Here is a 16,256-nt window from a genome sequence, read left to right as displayed (position 1 = left end):
TCTTCTTCCCAAAGCTAGTTAGCGCTTTCCCAGCTTTGGGAAGGAGGTGGGAGGGCTCTAGGACCCTGTCAAGAGTCTCAAGCCTCCTTCCCAAGCCCAGTTCCTTGCTTAAAAGGCTTTGTGAAGGCAGCATGAGTGCTGTGGGGGCATAAAATTTCGGTCTTGCTCCTCCCTGCCCCGCACAAGAAAGCAGTGTGTGGCTTGTGGGTTCTATACTGAAGTCCTCTTGTGGCCCAGTTGGTATTAAAAGTTAGGCCACCCTGCATTGTGGGAATACTTACAGGGAGGAAGTTCTTTGCATCAAAGGCATGCAGATAGGTATCTCAATTGGAGGCTGCTTCTGTGGTTTAGCGCATGAAAGGACAAGATGTAAGACTGAATCCCAACAGGATTTAGAGTGCCCTTGTAAGAGTGGGGAAGCATCCCAAGAGGTTGTGTATCACATGAATTCCATATGGACAGAATACGGGGAGAAGAACTTCAAACTTGATTTCCTCAAAGAAATCCCCATAGCTTGGAGATCACAGTAAGAAGGGAAGCTGCTTGGTTTTATCGTTGCGGTTTACAATCAAGTGGCACATTTAGCTAGATTATGAGAATGGCTCACGACGCATGTAGCCAGAGCAATCCTTCTGGCATGTGGGACAGGGTGTGTGATCCTTGCAGGTTGTGAGCCTGGGAGAGCTCACAACCTGCAAGGAGTATTCCTAATGGATATGTGTTAACCTGGTTTATTTGGAACATGTTGAAGTACCAAGGACAAACGTGTTTTTCCTTCTTGGTACTAGTATATTTAGTTGCAGAGAAAGCATAGCTCATCTAAACGATTTAGCATCATGCAGGTGTCTAATGGCAAATAAAATGTGAGCTTTTTGCTAAGAAATAATTGTGATTGCACAGCTTGTGTTTTTGGGGAAGGAAAAAAATTAAGGGTTTTTTGTTGAAATCACTCCAAAGCATTTAAGCTTACCAAAATCTGCCTCCCTGCAAAAGGAGGGTCTGAGCCGACTGATTATCTGGCCTCGCCATGCTTTCTGCATCTCCCACAGCAGCAGCCCCAGAAAAGAAACAATTTCTTTTATATCGGCAGAGTTCTTCATTAATCCTTGAAGATGCTGCTTGCTCTCGTTCTCAGACAGGTTCACAAAGCTTTTGCAGCATTCACTTCTCTAGGGTAATCCCTGAGCTGTTAAGTCTGCATAGATTTCACTAGCAACATCCCTCTGCTGCTGCTACTGCTGTTGTTGTTGTCTTTTTCTTCTTTTTAATGGAACGTTTCAGTGATGATTAAAATAAATTCCTCTTGTTAAAGGGAAAAGGCGCATTAAACAACGGTTAGATGAAAGGAGGCTGCTTTTTGAAGCACACTTCACATCAGTGTTCTGTTGGTTCCTTTTTCTCCCTGGATACTTTTTATCTTCCAGCTTCCTTTTCTTTAATGAGGCAACGGCAGGAATGGGGGAAGTTGGTCAAGGACAACGAGGCTGCAAGAACACTTTCACTTTTCCAATGTACACGCTCTCTCTCTCTCTCTGTGTGTGTGTGTGTGTGTGTGTGTGTGTGTGTGTGTGATGTGTGCATGACACTTAACACTCACTGGAAGGCCATGCAAAATACAGAAAATAAAGCAAACATCTCTTAGAACTTGGTAGCTACAGTCGTCCCATAACAACCACCAGCGGGTTTTTTCCCTTTGTGGCAGGGGGTGAAAGAGGGAAATAGCAAGCTTCTGAATACACGCTGTACCTAATACCATCACATGTCAAAACATGTTTTGTGTGGGATGGTCAGGTCTATGTAAGCAACAACAACGAAAATATTTTAGCACACTATCAAACATTTAAAATCATGTACCCAAGCAGTCAGCACCACAGAGCTTCCAGGAGTATTAATCCAAGAGAGGTGTTGTTGAGGCCTTCATTTGCCTCCAGTGTAACAGGGACTAACAGCACTTTTATATAGCTCCTGCAAAGAGGAAATTAACATCAAGAATGGCCAAGCATTGCTTCAGGATGCCTCTTGGGAAGTGATTCACTAACAGACATGTAGATGCCCCAGTAAAAGAGAGAGAATGTGTGTGTATACACGTAACACAGAGATTAGAAGAATGCCCACCATTCATTTGTGCTTGTGGCCATGTGAATGAAGCAGGTCATGTTGCCTGCTTTAGCTATCATAAGAGTATTATCAGAAGAGCCCTCCTGTGGCTCAGTGGGTCAATGCATCTGGCTGTTAACCAGAAGGTTGGTGGTTTGAGCCTACCCAGGGACAGCTATGAGCAGAATTCCTGCATTGTAGGGTGTTGGACTAAATGACCCTTGGGCAGTGTTCGAAACTCCCATGGCACATTTTGTGACAGGGAATTTCATTAGCAAGAGCAGTTTCTGAGCTCTGGGCACAGTACTTCACCTAAGATTTCAGAATAAAACTGCAGAGTAGAAGGAAAGGAGGACCTTTTTTCTGCCTCCCCACTTCCAGCTACTCTCTGAAGACTGGGGAAGAGGCTCTCTTATGAATATTAGGGGGTGGGCAGGAGAAGGACTAGACAGTGTGAAAAATGAACATAGTATTTTAGCTGCAGTTCATTCATTTTCATCTTTGTATTCTTGTTATAAAAAAAGTACACCTAGACATTCCATTGTTGCGCCCATAACCTACGTTTAAGGTGCCATTTAACTCCTAGCTTTCATATCTCAGTTTCTAACACTGCCCTCGCGGTCCGTTCCAACTCTAGAATTCTATGATTTGTTCCAAACCAGCCCAGCAAGGGGGGAGGTGAGTATATCCCAAGGAAAGGATTCCTCAGCTGGCCCATGAACAGCTGGTGATCCAGGAGCTTCATGCAGGTAGTCCAAGGTGTGTCCAAAAATACAAGTAAAAACCACACAGCATCTAGCACAGCGCAGTACCATTTCTATAATGGGGGGAAAACACCATTAAGTTCTCTACCAATACAATTTTCAAGTGGACTGGGAGAGCAGTTTGGGAACCTACAATTATGGAAGGGAAATGACAAATAGGTAACAGGCTGAACTTTGCTTCTGGCTTCCTGAAGAAGCCATCTGACCAGCATTTTCTCCATTCTAGTATGATGGAGTCCTCCATACCTGTGTGACACTCCTCTCACTATGATGCAAAGAGTTTTTATAAGTTTTGTCAAGCTTCAAAAATCTGCAAAACTGCTTTGACCAGAGCACAATAATGGCTCTCTCTCTCTCTCTCTCTCTCTTCTATCACCTTCACCCGTTTGAAAAACCATTGTCAGACTCCAGCCAAAATCTTTCACACTGCTAAGTAAGTCACAGGAGCGGGAGACACCTCGTTGGCCCTTGCTAAAGCTGACTTTGTGGCATGGAAGAATATTAGAAGCGTATCTTTAGCTTTTATGGCCAGAACGTGAGGGAGTGGTGGATGAGAAGTGTGGGTCGCATGTAACATCTGAAGGCAGACCTATACAGGGAGATTTTAATTGTTTCGGGGGGGGGGGGTTGTGTTTTAATATTTTGTTGGAAGCCACCCAGAATGGCTGGGGCAACTAGTCAGATGGGCGGCATATAAATAATAAAAGTATTACAGTCATACCTCGGGTTACGAACGGTTGGGTGTTTCCAGGTTGCAGACCAGGCCGAAGCCGGAAGTACCATAACGGTTTACTTCCAGGTTTTGGCGCATGTGCAGAAGCACAAAATGATGTCACGCGCATGCGCTCAAGTGTGTCATGCGTGTGCGCAGACGCATTGCTTCAGGCTGCGAGCGCTGTGGGTTGCGAACCTGCTTCCTGCACGGATCATGTTCGCAACCCGAGGTATGACTGTAATACAGCATAGAGAGTTGTAGCTTACATTCTGAAACGGTTCTCAGTGTGGCTGGATGACTGGCATCGTGTCTAGGCCTAAAAAGAAAGCAAAGCAAGGAGTGGCTTGAATGGGGATGCCAGCCAGGCACACATTCAGCCCCAGGAAGTATGTAGTCAGACAGAAAAGAGGATGAGCAATGTAACAGCTGGCAAAGCACTTCCTGAGGGCTGAGCTCATTTTTGTAATAGCAACACTTGTGGCCAAACAAGTGCTAATGGTTGGGATAAGGAGCAACCTTATTAACTATGGAAGCTTTTGGAACTGAATTAAAAACCTTGGCTTCTAGCCTTACCATCGCTTGGGCCTCTTAGGAGACATTAATATCCCTGCTCCACGGCATTCCTATTACCGCTTCATTAAGGATCAGATAATGATAAGTATGGATAGTTTATTTTGCGCAGAGGCTGATTAATGGCTAATATTTCACACGGTGCTTAATGGGACCTTCTTTTATGAAGTGAGCAGAAAAGGTTCTCCTATAATCTCTTCAGCAAATTGAGTAATTCTACCCATTTGCACCAACGTGACAGATTTAACACATACTTTTAAAAAAGCCCCAAATGCCCCTTGAGAAACTTGGAGGAAGATTATATAATCCTGACAAGGAATCAAAGTCTGTGCACCTCTTCCCTAGTTCTGTAATGCTACCTAAACCTGCATGGAGGCTGAGGATATCAGACTGCAGCGCGGGCACAATAATTTGTCAGCAGCCTCTCTCTCTCTCTCTCTCTCTCTCTCACACACACACACACAGAGAGAGAGAGAGAGAATCGGCCCTGCAGTAAGACATGCTATGTGAAGTTTTAGAAAGAAGAGTGGGCTATATGACCTTAAAACTTCAACTAGAGAGCAACTTAACCTGCCATACAACAAAGGCATGTAGCAAAGGCACCAGCGAGAATGTGAAAGTTTTAACCATTTCTCCACAGCCTCACATATACACCTAAATATGTTGCCTCTCATCCTTTCTTCATGTGCAATACCAGAGTGTGCTTGTCTTCCGGTGGTGATGGAGGAATACTTCAGAAAACTGCTTAGAAGCAGGGGCTTGAATATACTGCTCCAGGCACGCTTTCTGTAGTTAAAAAGCCAGGCTTCTTAAGGTGCACCTGTGCAGATGGCCAGGTATGAGAGAATCTGACTAGAGAAGGCTCTCTTCCGAAAAGCTAACAGACAAGGCAGAAGGTTTACTATTCCCACCATCACTGGACAATTATCTCGGGGTAAGACAGCCAGTTTCTTCTTGGCCCCAAATGACAGGCCAAGAAGAAAATTACCCTGAGAGAGAGAGAGAGAGAGAGAGAGAGAGAGAAATAAGCATAAAAGGGATGTGACAATTCTTCCTTTGAGGGGCTGCTTCTCAATCAAACTGAACTGAGTTCTCACAATAATAATTTCGGATTTCCCCTTTTTATTTTAAGAATTGCTGCAGTAGAAGTTGCAGAACCCTAAAGCATCTTTATACATAGTACATCTTGTGACAGAATAGGTGCCTTCCAAAGTGACTGGAGAGCATGTTATTGCATATTAGGATTCCATTCATACACCCCACATCATGGTTCATCACATTTTTGCAGTGCCATTCAGTTTTGGAAGACAGCCCTTTATCAGAGCGTGGGCAGGTGAAACTATTCTTCCCTCAGAACCAGCCCATTCATGAGGCGGGGTGAAGTAGCTGCCTCAGGTGGCGGAAACACAAGAGTGTGCCCTGAAACGCCACTGCCAGAGGCAATCCAGGTAACAGAGGCTTCAATGGGGGCAGAGTAGCGCAGAACTCCACCACCCAGCTTTGCCATTGGGTGGGAAGGGAGATTTGCCAAGGGCTTCTTCATACCCTTGCCAAATCTCTTCCCGCCCCCAGAAGCAGCTCTTGCAGAACCTCCCCCACCATTGCAGGGGCAGCAGCAGGGCGTTTCGCCTCAGGCACCAAAATATCTTAGGTCGCCCTGTCCTCCCTGCCTCCATTCCCTCCATAGTCTTTAGGGTTCTTACTAGAGGCAAATACTGCATCCATTCTTATGCACTTAAATAGTGGAATGCTACATGTTTGCATGCATACATAATCCAACACCCCTCCACACACACAGCGGTATGCAGGTCATCACTGCATATAATCACGCCCATCACTTCTAAATTGTTATCTGAAGGAGTAGGAGAATAAGGCACTACTTGTACTTGAGCCTAGCACCACTCTTGCCCAGGCAGCATGCAAAGGGAAGCAACTGCAGCAACATCTGAGGAGGAGGAGGAGGAGGAGGAGGAGGAGGAGGAGGAGGAGGAGGAGGAGGAGGAGGAGGAATGGTCACTAGTGAATGGCTGCGTATGAGAGCTCTCTCCTCTTTATGAATGACACAGCTGTTCCAACAGGCTTTGACTTGAACAAGGTGAGCAGCCTCTGTTGCAAACCCCCAGCGTACTGCACGGCTTCAATCCCTATATGAAATTAGCAATATAATCACATAGGAATAAAAAGCCATAGAAGACAGTGGGGCAAATGATGCATCCAGTAAGAAGATGAGCCTCTGAGAAGAAATAAACATTGTCTGAACCCTTCCTTGCTGCCCTTTTCTCTTCCCAACACGAAGGCTGTAGCTACATAGACTTCACCACGCATTTCTCAATGGAGCTGACCAAAAAGGCAGGTGTAGGCTGTATTTGAAAGTTGTTCAGTCAGTCACCATGGAGAATCCCTGGGCCAAAAGTGCTGCGGGGTAACACAACCTCTTGAGTTGTGAAAGGAGAATTTGATGTAAGAAAGGATATTTGGCAAGATGGTAGAAATAAAGAGAAGATCCCTAAAAGGTAGCAAAAATTAAAGGAACAGCCGAACAGCTTTGCTGTCCTGTGACATCCCTTTCTGGATTCTATAGGAACCTTAAGGAAGGGCTTTCTCCAAAGAATCCAAACAAGCCTCTGCTTAATGTGCGCCCTGGAATCGCATCATGGAGTCACATTTTGGAGTCTTTTTACCCAGCACTCCAGAAGCCTCAAGCACAGACATTTTAACTTGATGTGGCCAAAATAATTTGGGGCTGTCTTGACGCACCATCCATTGGCATCCCTGAAAAGGAAACAAAAAGGTCATTATTTTTGTCTAGATAGTTTAAATACTTCATATTAAACATACCAAAAATATTTCAGATTAATAATTTCATATATTAAAAAATCACTTTCCTAAGAGAGTGTTATAGCACAATCCTAACCATGTCTATTCAAAAGTAAGTGCGACTGAATTCAGTGGGGCCTGCTCCCAGAGCAGATAGAATACTAGAATTGTAGGATTGGAAGGGATTCCCAGAGTCATCTACTCCAACCCCTGCAATGCAGGAATCACAGCTAGAATTCCTGACAGACAGCCATCCAACCTCTGTTCGAAAGCCTCAGATGAAGGAAAGTCCACCTTCTGAAAGATAGCCCATTCCACTATGAAACACTTATTACAGTGAGGAAGTTCTTCTCAATGCTTAGTCAGAATCCCCTTTCTTGTAATTTTAATCCCTTGGTTTAGGTCTTACCCCCTGGAGTGGCAGAAAACAAGCATGCTTCATCTTCTATGTGACAGCACTTCAGATATTTGAAGATAGCTATCATATCACCTCTCAGTTTTCTCTTCTCCAGGCTAAGCATACCTAACTCCCTCATAAGGCTTGGTTTCCAGACCCTGAGAGTCTGAGGACTGTAGCAGGGAGGGCAGCGGCGTAGCGTGGGTTGTCAGCACCCGGGGCAAGGAAAGTAATTTGCGCCCCCTAACCTGTGGATTGCCCCCCCAACCGCACGCCTGGCACACACCCCTCCACAGTGGGCGGCGACCCGGCGGCTCGGATCGGATTCGCACAGCCAGCACTGCAGTGAGAGAGAGTGAGTGAGCCAGGTAGGGGCAGAGAGCTGTGAGTGCGAGCGCGCCCCCCCCAGATGTTGCGCCCAGTGCGGCCGGGCCCCCCTGCACCCCCCACGCTACGCCACTGAGGGAGGGTAATAAGGTGAAGTCCTCTTGTGTGAACAGAAGCCTGTTGCACCCCCAAACAGGTTCTCCCTCACCTTGACTTTGGAAAGTTCACTGTGGCTGAATACAGTAGATAGTGTCTCTAAAACAAATGAAGCGACTTTTAAAGTTCCTAACATCTAATAGCTCGCTGCTGCGGTGACATTAGCACAGGTCTTGCACTGGTTTCTTGAGTATGTATTAATATACAGTGGTACCTCGGGTTACATATGCTTCAGGTTACAGAGTCCGCGAACCCAGAAATAGTGCTTCAGGTTAAGAACTTTGCTTCAGGATGAGAACAGAAATCGTGCTCTGGCAGCGCGGCAGCAGCAGGAGGCCCCATTAGCTAAAGTGGTACCTCAGGTTATGAACAGTTTCAGGTTAAGAACGGACCTCCAGAATGAATTAAGTTCTTAACCTGAGGTACCACTGTAATGGTTTGTGTCATTGTTGTTGCAGGATGTGGTATTTGCTGTATCTTCCTACGTATATAAACTGCAGCTGCTCTCCCCTTGTCCAATAATTAAAAAAGAAAAGTGAAACTGATTAGACCTGAGGACTGATAATATGTTGTGTGAAATACATGCAAAAGGGTAGCCGGCTCAGGCTCATCTCATTCAGCATGGGATTAGATTAACTAAATTAGCAAAACAACTCCTTACATTACAACTGAATCTAGATATTACTTGGCTTAAAAAGGTTTTTAAAAATTAAACACTTACCAGTATTCCCACAGCCAGCAAAGCTAGAGTTACTTGCAAAATCTCTATCCACTATTCTGCTCCCACATATATGTGCATTTCCCATAAGTATTGTTGTATATGGCTCCTGAGTGAATTTTACATGGTATTGATCCATGAGAAACAATTCCCTGAAAATAAAAGGGAAAAACAGACACAAAAGACTGCGGTTCAGCTCCATTTTTACATGTTTTTATTTGCGCCCTCCTATCACTTGACTATACAAGTCTCATGCTGATTGTAGCCTAGAGTGGCAATTTTCTCAGCTTTATATAAAACGAGAGACAAAAACAACCAAGGAATGTCCTGTCTGCCCTTCAGAGATATTCCAGAAGGACATTAAAGCAAACAAATTTGTATTCATTCTTGCAAAACCTTACCATCTCAAAAATAATTGAATACCAGAAATGTGGGATTTGCCAGCCATCTCGGACACCCAAGCCCAGACCAATATGCCATTTTTTCTTTAGACCCAAAAAGGCAATACCAGTGCTATTTTTCTAGAAAAAGAGGTGTCAGAACTCATCAAGAACACCTCTGAGAATGGGAATGGTACCCACCTGAGAGGGGCCGAAACTGAGTTCCAGCATGTTCTGCCGGGGGGGGGGAGCCCTGGGCTATAGCCTTGTCAGCAGTCTTGCAAATTAAGCCCACAAACATTACTAGTTAAGACAATTTTTTACTAGCTTCATGGACCATCACTTGCAAATCATCTGTAGCCCATGATCACCTTTAAAAAAGAAAGAACCTATGTGTTTTGGTTCCCTCCTTTTCACCTGGTAATGGTTCTTATTTGCTATAGGCAAACACATTAGAAGCTCTTTACAAGGCTCCTCTTATCAGTAAGGTTTCTTTCGGACAAATGTTGGATATGCATACGTTTAAAAATTAAAATGGTGCAGGTAAGGAGCTATTGGGGAAAGATTTTTTCCCCTGTTGTGAAAGCTGACAACACCTGTCAGCCATATTTAAATGTTATGGCCCATCCACTGCTGGCCTGAGACCTTTTCCCATCCGAAAATGCTGAAAACACAAACACAAAATCTCAAGACAGGACCTTTTCTCTTTCTTTGTAAAAATGGCATGCAGAGATAGAGGCGGGATGCAGGAAAATGGCACCTGCCTCTGAATCTTGCTGCCCAAAGGGGGACTGCTTTGTGTGGCTCGATAAGGCTAACCTGAGGAGAGCTGCCCCCTTATGACAAGAGCTGAGGTAGGGGAAGAAATGTGCTTGAGCAAATCACTGACAGGCAGAAGAAGCTTCCCATGCCCCACCTTGCACAGTAGTGGAAATCTACAGAAAGAGAGCATCCCTGCTCATCCCTCTGCTATCTACTCACTATGACAGGGTGAAAATGAGAGACCAATTTCCAATCACGCTAGCAGAGCGAGCTGCTCCAGCAAGCTGTCAGCACCTGGTACACACTCGTATCAGACTAAATCCCCTGGCAGCCCATTAGGAGCTGCTCTAGGCTGGCTGCAGGATATCTTGACAGGAAGCCAGACAACAGAGTGAACAAACACAGATATTCTGTTAAGAAGGTGTGTGTGGGAGGAATGAAATCTGGGATCTATTACTCTGTTAGAGTCCGTTTGATGTCTACTTATGGGGCTGCCTATTTTCAGGAGCAGAGCAGGGGGGAGACTCCCATGTGAGCGTACATGTTTGCACATGCACCCATATGCACATGTACACACAGTCTTTAACAAATATATAAATATACACAAATATGCCTTCATTCTTCCCTTTTTTGAGCTTGGGCCTCCCATTAATTAAGGGAGAGCAGGTCATTTTCTCTCCGTTTACTCAGAGGGGCCTACGGGAAACACTTGCTGGCCCCATTGGAAGAACAATGAGCTCTACAGCAGCCATTGTCGGATTCCACTTTGTTGAGTTAACAAAGATCGGTGGCTTTGGGTGAATTAACTCAGCTTGGTTGGCGCAGGCTAGTTTTGTGCCATCTCCAACCCAGTTTCATCTTCCTGATAAAGAATGCAAACATTTACAGGCATTTCTTGCTCCTTGTACTGGTTTTTACTACTGCTCTTTCTCCACAGACAGTGTGCTACACATTACCACAGCCGTGAGAAGAAATGCCATTGTTACACCAGTGTTTTCTTCAGGAAACATGTCAAGTGTGGAAGTAATGTCTGAATACATACATGTTAAAGACCCACATATACACACCTGGGGAACATTATCTGTAATACATCACAGCAGTTATGATGTGCACGGCTGTCCTATGATCTACACTTCCTCTGATGTTACTGGCATACGTAACAAGCTCAAAGCTTAGCACAGATGTTTTTTTAATACTGAGCCTAATAATGAGAGGCACTGTGGTTGCTAAGCTAACCTTGAAAAGTAGTGTGTGGGGTTGTGTGTGGAAAGACAGTGCTATCCTCACAACTTCCAGTCAGGTTGGTTAGGCTGAGAGACAGTGATTGGCCCAAGGTCACCCAGTGAGCTTCATGGCTGAGTGGGGTTTTGAACCCAGGTCTCCCAAGTCCTAGTCCAACACTCAAACCTATACATCAATAGTGGCTCAGTATTTGATGTTAAACTAAAAGGTGTTTAATGTTAAACCAGAATCAATGAGACTGCTGATAGGGATACCATTTTTGAATACTCACCTCTGTAAAAACACGCACATACACACAAGTCTCAGTAAGCTGAAAATCAGCAGAGCAAGAAGAGAGCATCTTGTTTCTTTACATGCAGGCATTAAAAAAGCACGAGGGAGCATTCAAAAATGGCACCCCCTTCCTGCAGCCCGAAGCAGTCTGATGTACCGCCTCAGAACTCTAGCTCATCATTCTTCTGCCTGTGTAGACTGAGCCTTAGTCTCTTCTAAAGAGGGTCATTTTGATAGATACTGTCAAAACAAATTTGATGGATTTTGTGCTTCCAAAGGGAAGAAGCTGAAATAAACAGGCCCCTTTTTTCAGCATGGTGGGGGACACACAACAATAGCACAATTTTAAGAACCTGCTGTTAAAAATCTTAAAAGAAGTAAGGTTGCAGCTGCAAATGCAAGGCATAAGTGTTTTTTAATGACATCTGTTTTCTGTGATAAACAGCAACAAAATATGCTACCATTCCACTCTGTATACAAAGCATGTTTCAGGCTGTTTAAGTATTCATTTCCCAGTGATGTGTGACCTCCACAAGAATACATATACTGAATGAAACGTCCTCAGGCAAAAAAATAAAATAAAAGGCAGCCTCCTCCCTCAGTAGGGTATATAAAAAATATGGCCCTTGAACCCTGGGGCAATGGCATCTCTTGAGAGTTCCCAGTGGTGCTGTGTCCGGCTTCTCTTCTGTTCTCAGCAAAATGTTTTGTCTTGTAGCATCTGGGTCTTAAGAGAATTCCCCCCTCCTCAGATTCCATCCATGCCAATCGCCAGCACATTTGGACTACACAACAAGCGTTACACACCTTAGCTAGAATTATTCTCCCCGCAATATGAAAGAGATAGTCACCTTAAATGGGGTAAATAACAGCAATAGCAGCAATAAACATTTGTGTCGCATTTTCAAGTGTTCAGACCACTTCACATGCATTATATAGCCATAGTCCTTACAACAATCTTGTAAGGCTGGTCAAATATTATCCTCCATATTGCAGATTTTCCTGTGTGCGTGCACATGCACACATGTCTGTGTGTTTGTGTGTTAAGGACTGAGTCCGCGGGAGAGGCTTGCCTAATAGAGAGTCGACTTGGGGACTCTCTTAGAGCCGCTACACTGCACAATCTTCCAGTTCTTTCCAAGCATCTGGCAGGGCAGGAGGGAAGGTACAGAACCGTCAGGTATTTGTTGATGCTTCATAAACCCCAAAACAATTTGCTACACTGCCCCTGCATAGACGACAGAGAGGTTACAAAGTCGGCTGCTGGCAGATGGCTGTTATGACCTTGATACACACAAGGAACAGAGCTTGCAAGGAGAAAAGTGTCATGTTGGCGCAGTGGCTTTTTCTGGCTATAACTGCATTCAAGAGTTTGTTTAGATGTGATAGGTCTCTAACACGCTGGCTTGCCACCCAGGGAATCTGAAGACAGTGAAATTCAGTGGATTTGCTGCTGTCCAGGCAACCTGTTGCTCTGATGCCTCTGGACGTGTTTGCCTTGGCCCCGATTCAATCCACTCTTGAATGGGGGGGGGGGGTACTTTGAGAAGTGTGTATCTGGGGGGGGGGGCAGTTCTCTGGAACCCTGCTTCTCTCTGCAGAGCAATAAGGCAGAGAAAAATAACTGTTTCAAAAGGGAGGAGGAGGGAGGACCTTGCCAAACCTCTCTTTGAAGAGAAGCTTTCAGACCAAGCAGCACCCATTTCAAAGATACTTCAAAGGCACAGGCATTCAGGCAAAGGCAGAAGTCATATGTAGATCATCGGTCTAAGATGCGAGATCTACAGGAGCCTGAGGGTGGAATAAGACATCACCAAAAAACATAGTGGTGGTGCCAAAAACATTAACCACACAGTCTGGTTTCTTCTTTTCCCTCTGCCATATATAGTAATGTGGCTTGATGCTGTCATCTTGTGACTTCTCATCCCATGGTTGCCAGTGATTTAGTGTGGGACAAAAGATTTATCATGCCTTTCATTTTACGCATTGTAGGGAAGAGAAGGGGGGATTCCAGGCAACCGTGGTGCTGCCTAATGTTTTGTTTTGGAGAACATCTATAATTGTTTCACTGGTGAATTCTGGCTTTCAATAAAGAATTCAGTGTCTGAGGAGAATAGCAGCAGTAGCAACAGCAGCAGCTATGAACTGCCTCACAGGAGGCAGCCTGTGGCCTGTGGTCTAATTTCAAAAGGAAGTGATCAGTTCATACCTCTGACAAGGGTGATCTGGCTCTCCCCTGCAGCCTGCTAAGTGGGGAGTGACAGTAAGAGCTGGAGATAGAGCAAAAAGGGGCTGCCCTGCCCAAATGTTGGCCTTGACCCCACCTACCATTGACTTTGGCTGGCCCACCACTCGTATAGGGCCATACACACACAGATTACCCCAAAGGGAATGTCAGAAAACAGTTGCCCACCTCTGGATTATCTAAGGCAGGTATTTGCTGACATGAATTAATGGGTCAAGAGACCCATGTACAGCCCCTCTCCCCAAGGTTATTGCTTCTCAAAAGAGGATCATTCGTTGACTCTACACGCTCCTGTTACCCACCAGCTGTTCAATTTCTATCCATGCCTCAAATTGCTTTTAAAAATAAATATTCTGTCCCCACCAAAAACAAACTGTTTAGGCTTGATAACAGAGAAAATGAGCTGAGCTCGGTCCCTGCTCCTGCCAACCTAGCAGTTTGAAAGCAAGCCAAAGTGCAAGTAGATAAATAGGTACCGCTCCAGCAGGAAGGTAAACGGCATTTCCATGCACTGCTCTGATTCGCCAGAAGCGGCTTAGTCATGCTGGCCACATGACCGGGAAGCTGTCTGCGGACAAACGCTGGCTCCTTCGGCCTATAGAGCGAGATGAGCGCCACAACCCCAGAGTCGTCCGCGACTTGAGCTAACGGTTCATTCCAAACCTTGGAGTTTGTAAAGTGTGGTTCCAGAAGTTTAGGGTCCTCCCTCCCTTATTTAAAGAATATAAAACATGAATAGAAGTGGCTGCCAGCAGAAAGCTGCCCTCATACACAGAGTTAGAAGAAAGAGAGTGAGCTCTGTCACTGTTGCCTGCTCAGCATTCAGCTTTCATCTGCGCTTGACTTTAGTTCCATGTGTGTTGTGATGCACCAGGAAAAGGCACGGACAGCTCTACATAATAATGCACCTGCCGATTAAGTGCGCTGCATACCAATAAGCACAGATGTGGCCTTGTGACACTGAACACTCATTTGTGACAGAGTGCTGCCGCATCAACAATTAGGTCAAGCTAAAACATGGTCACACAAGTTTGTAGTAGTTTGTATGAACAGGGTTTCACCTCAGAAAAAGCAAAACCAAAACTGGCCATCAAATGATATAAAAGCAACATATCTTCCCAGGTGCAGGTTGTGGGTCAGGCCATCAATATTGCACCTCAGGCATAAAATAAAAACTTTAAAATGCAAAACGTTCAAGCCTCACTGAGACTAGCCTTGTTGAGAAACAGTGGAAGCTACACAAACAGGAGGTTAGAGAAGGCTTTTGTGCATTGTTCACATGTCAAGCAGGCAAACAGCTTAAACAAACATGGGAATAATATTGAAGCTATCATGCTTGAAATGTACCAAATAACAAATACCAGCTAGCCAATATTATATTGCAACACTGTTAATTTGCGAGATGTTTGGATAAGGGAAGAAATATGCAGTCCAAACCTATACGTTTTTGCACAGAAATCAGTCCTACTAAATTCAACATACTTGACTCCCAGAGAAATGTGCAGCCAAAGTTCTCTTATGTAGTGCCTTTTGAACAATAAAGAATATGCAGCTGTGAGAGTCAGCCCTGGCCAGCATGTGCTGGATGGGGCCAGTGGCTCTTTTCCAAAACATCTGAAGGGCACCAGCTTGACAAAGGATGGCACAGAAAGTACAGTGAATTCACAGGTAAAAGATTTGGCAGCGGATCTGGAGCCCCTGGGAGGGGCAGTGAATCTACCCAATGCTTCTTTTACCATTGCTTCTTCCTCCTCTGTCCATCAGGCCTCTCTCATTGCTCAAGGAAGAGAAGCGGCTGATAGAAAGGCACTCAAACCTGCCGGCTGCTGCTGCTTCTTCCTCTTCCTCCTCTGCATGCATGGCCTGCCCCCATTGTTTTGCCTTTTATTACAGCAGCCCAGCAAGCTGCGGTGTCTGGTTCACATCATATAAACACTTGTTTGGGATTCTAAATGAACAAGACCTCTCCCTTCCACACACACGAGTCCGTAGGTATAGGAGGGGGAAATCCATTATCCCCCCGCCTTTCCTTCCCCTCCACATTTCAAAGAACAACATGGTGGAGAGATCCGTACCCCCCCTGCACTTTTTGGAAACTGGAACCTTTGTCACGAAGGAACAATTTAAATGGCAAGTTCAAAAATTAAGCACTTTGGAGTATTGCTTGCTTATAACATGTGCATTCTATCTCTGTGTTTAATTGTTTCTCCTTGTGCCATGGTTCTGATGGAAGCGCTTCCTGTTTCACATGCTGCTATTAGCTCTGGAGGAAAGATCTTACTGGTAAAAACAGAAGCTTCCTTTCAATCCTTCAAAGGAACACTTTTACCCAAAAAAATCACACATTCACATTTAACAACACGTGTGATTTGGCTCAGAGTCCTCATTTATTGACATCAGGATGTTGCTAATGGACTGGACATTCATGTAATGGATGTGATTCCACCATTATTCTTAAGGTCTTGTCTGAATGAGAAGAGCACACGAATCTTACATTCCTTTGTTGCTCGATTTTCAACAGATCCACGTTTTTAGCATTGCGCTCTCCAGTTTTGTTTGGAGCATCAATTGTGCCATATTTTTCGAATAGCCTGGCTTGATAATCTTGTGAACCATTAGAACTAATTGCCGCATTAATTACTTTCAGTCTGAGGTGTTACTGGGGGGTGGGGCGGGGCGGGAGAACAAGTCAGGCTGCTGTAATAAGGGAGCAGGGGGTTGATTAAAAGAAAAAAATAGGTTTTGAACAGGGAAGGGAGATTAGCTCTTTAAAAAGCAAAACATTATTAGTGT

At 44.8% G+C, this 16,256-nt stretch overlaps 1 long non-coding RNA gene across 3 annotated transcripts in view; it reads right to left on the bottom strand.

Moving 5' to 3' along the window:
- Nucleotides 1-6,147: 6,147 nt before the first annotated feature.
- The window catches only part of LOC310699196, a 29,231-nt gene continuing 19,122 nt past the window's right edge, over nt 6,148-16,256 (bottom strand). Inside the window, exons 1-3 of one of the 3 annotated variants that reach the window (XR_014521991.1) lie at nt 11,217-13,308; nt 8,565-8,713; nt 6,148-6,918 (exon numbers count right to left, since the gene is read on the bottom strand). This is a non-coding gene — a long non-coding RNA (uncharacterized lncRNA). Of the gene's footprint in view, nt 6,919-8,564; nt 8,714-10,939; nt 11,173-11,216; nt 13,309-16,256 lie in introns of those variants that run through there. The other 2 variants (XR_014521992.1, XR_014521990.1) reach the window with 2 other exon arrangements.

This window comes from Podarcis liolepis, assembly GCF_965112155.1.
Source record: "Podarcis liolepis genome assembly, chromosome: 2".
Classification (NCBI taxonomy): domain Eukaryota; kingdom Metazoa; phylum Chordata; class Lepidosauria; order Squamata; family Lacertidae; genus Podarcis; species Podarcis liolepis.
This window is presented reverse-complemented; position numbering and strand designations above follow the sequence as displayed.